This window comes from Carlito syrichta, unplaced genomic scaffold, assembly GCF_000164805.1.
Source record: "Carlito syrichta isolate Samal-C Ts95f unplaced genomic scaffold, Tarsius_syrichta-2.0.1 Scaffold315804, whole genome shotgun sequence".
Lineage (NCBI taxonomy): Eukaryota > Metazoa > Chordata > Mammalia > Primates > Tarsiidae > Carlito > Carlito syrichta.
The window spans coordinates 79,996-82,953 of NW_007259900.1; positions in this window are offsets into that span (position 1 = coordinate 79,996).

A 2,958-nucleotide genomic window follows, 5' to 3' on the forward strand; every position below is an offset into this window, starting at 1 on the left:
GCCTTCCCATAGCTCCTGCCCTCACTGCCTTTGCCTCGCCCACGGGGCCGCGCGGGACCAGGGAAGCGGAGCGCCTCTGCGGCTCCCAGCCAGGCAGGACCCAGGACCCCGGGGGAGGAAAGGCTGCCCCACGCCCACCTGACCACTCTGGGGACACTGAGCAGCAAGACTTCTCCCAGCCCCCCACCAGCGCGGGACCGTGGCCCGCCCACATGCAGGCGGAGAAGGGAAGGGCTGGTCCTCCCCCGCCAGGCGGGGCTTCGGCACTGGTGAAAAAGGAACGGCCTTACCCACGCGGGAAGAAACCGTCGGGCGCCTGCCCTATCACTTTTGCCAGCTCCCAGCCTTGGGGCTTCCCCAGACCACTCGCCATGCTGCTGAGGTGCCTCCTCCCACATGCGGACAAGGGGGGGGGGGCGCCGGAGCTCCCAGACAGCCAAGGCCCCTGGCGCTTGTGCCCGGACTGAGAAAAACCCCGCGCAGGAGGAAAAAGGACGCCCAGCCCCCCACTCTCCTCTCTCGTCTCCTCTCGCGTCACCAACCTTGCTGCTGTCTCTGCCCATTCCACAGACAGACCTGAGGAGAGAGGTCACTTCAGTAGCTCCCAGCCAGCACCACCTCCTCCATCCCTGTCACCAATAAGGTCAAAGAGGGAGCGAAAATGGGTCACCTCTGCACGCCCACAGCTCCTACACCCAGACACAGCGCCCATGGCTCTCTATCGGGCAGGGCCTCCGGCATCACGCAGTTTCCTTGCCCTGCCTGAACACCACAGCTGTGGATCAGCCCTTTCCTGAGGTCACAGCCTCAAGAGGCCACCACTTGGTCCCCTCTAACAAAGCTACCGCTGCTTCTGTCTCTGCAACCTGTGGGCGGGGCAGAGAACAGGGAGCCAGAACTCTAAAAGAAACCAAGAGACCTTATAGAACACACAACACAGACATAGTCATAAGGAAAAATAAACACATATAAGAAAGCAATACAAACCTTCACCGTAATAACTGCAACTAAAACAAGTAAAAAATAAAACAAATAAAATAAACAGAGAAGAATCTGCCCCCGCAGATAAGGAGGAATCAGGGCAGACACCAGTAATCCCCAAAGCCCAAACAAGTCAGCATCCACAAAGGATCCTGCCAGCCCCCGAGCAATGGATCTTAACCAGAATTATCTGTTTCTCGTGACAGACATAGAATTCGGAATAAGGATGGCAAAGAGACTCAACAAGATCCAAGAGAAAGTGAACACCCAAATCAACTAGATCACAAAAACAGTCCAGGAAGTGGAAGCTGACTTGGCTATCCTAAGAAAAAACCAAACGGAACTCCTGGAAATGAAGTATTCACTCTAGGGATTTCAAAACACAATCACAAGTCTTAATAGCAGACTCAACTAGGCAGAATAAGGAATTTCAGAGCTTAAGATCGAGACTTTGAATTAACTTCGTTTGGCAAAAAAAAAAAAAAAAAATTAGAAAAAAATGGAAAAAGTATATGAGAGATCTGGCATTATGTAAAGAGACCAAATCTATGGCTGACTGGAATTACAGAGAGAGAAAGGGAATGTGGGAACAGTCAGGAACAAGCCTTTCAAGATATTATCCAATAAAACTTCCTCTATCTTGCTAACAAACAGACACAAAAAATTCAGAGAACTTCTGTGAGGTATTATACAAGAAGACCATCTCTCAGGCACATAATTCTTAGATTTGCCAAGGTTAGCATTAAAGAAAAAAATCTTAAAGGCAGCTAGAGAGAAGGGACAAACCAAGGGAGCCCTCTCAACAGAAACCTATAGCCAAAAGGGACTTTGGGTTCATTTTTAAGATTCTTAGAGAAAAGCAATGCCAGTCAAGAATTTCTTACCCCAACAACCTCAGCTTCATAAATAAAGGAGTATTAAAATCCTTTCCAGATAAGCAATACCACCTCCAGACCAGTCCTTCAACTTCTAAATATATGGGGGAGAAAAAAGATACTACCTATCACAAAAGCACATATAAGCACATAGATTACAGACAATACAAATCAACCACAAAACTTAGAACACTAATAACTCTAAAACAGAACATTAAGCAACTACTTAACAATACAGGAACAAATCCACACATATTAAAAGCTAACTTGAACATTAACAGACTGAGCATGCCACTTAAAAGGCACAGAGTGGCAAATTGGATTCACACACACACACACACACACACACACACACACACACACACACACTCCATCCCTTCTGCTGCCTTTAAGAAGCCCATCTCGCTCCAAATGACTCCATGGGTTCAAGGTAAACGAATGAAGGAAGATCTTCCAAGCAAAGCGAAAACAAAAACGAGCATGGGTCGCTATTCTTATATCAGATAAAACAGTTTTAAACCAATAAAAGTTAAAAAGGGCATAATATAATGGGTTCAATCCATCATCAAGAAATATTCATCTTGAATGTATATGCAACCAACACAGGAGAACCCAGATTTATAAAACAATTTCTAATTAACCTAAGAGAGGACGTAAACAGCCATACAACAATAGTGGAGAATTTCAATAATCTACTAATACTTTTAGATGGATCTTTGAGGCAGAAAACTAACAAAGAAACCTTGGACTTAAATTCCACACTTGACCAATTAGATCTAATAGACATCTACAGAATAGTCCACGCAACAACAATAGAATATACATTCTTCTAAATCACACTTAACATATTCTAAGATTGACCTCATACTCAGTGATAAATCAAGCCTGAACAAATTCCAAAAAGTAGAACTCAAACTTGAAAGAACTTAGGTGCCAGTGACAACTCCACACCCATTAAAGACCAAGAGATTTATTAAAGCGGCGGCTACAGGGGAAAAAGGAAAGGGTCTGTGGGGTTGGGGAGGGAGAGAGAGAAGGAGAGAGAGAGAGAGAGAGAGAGAGAGAGAGAGAGAGAGAGAGAGAGAGAGAGAGAGAGAGAGAG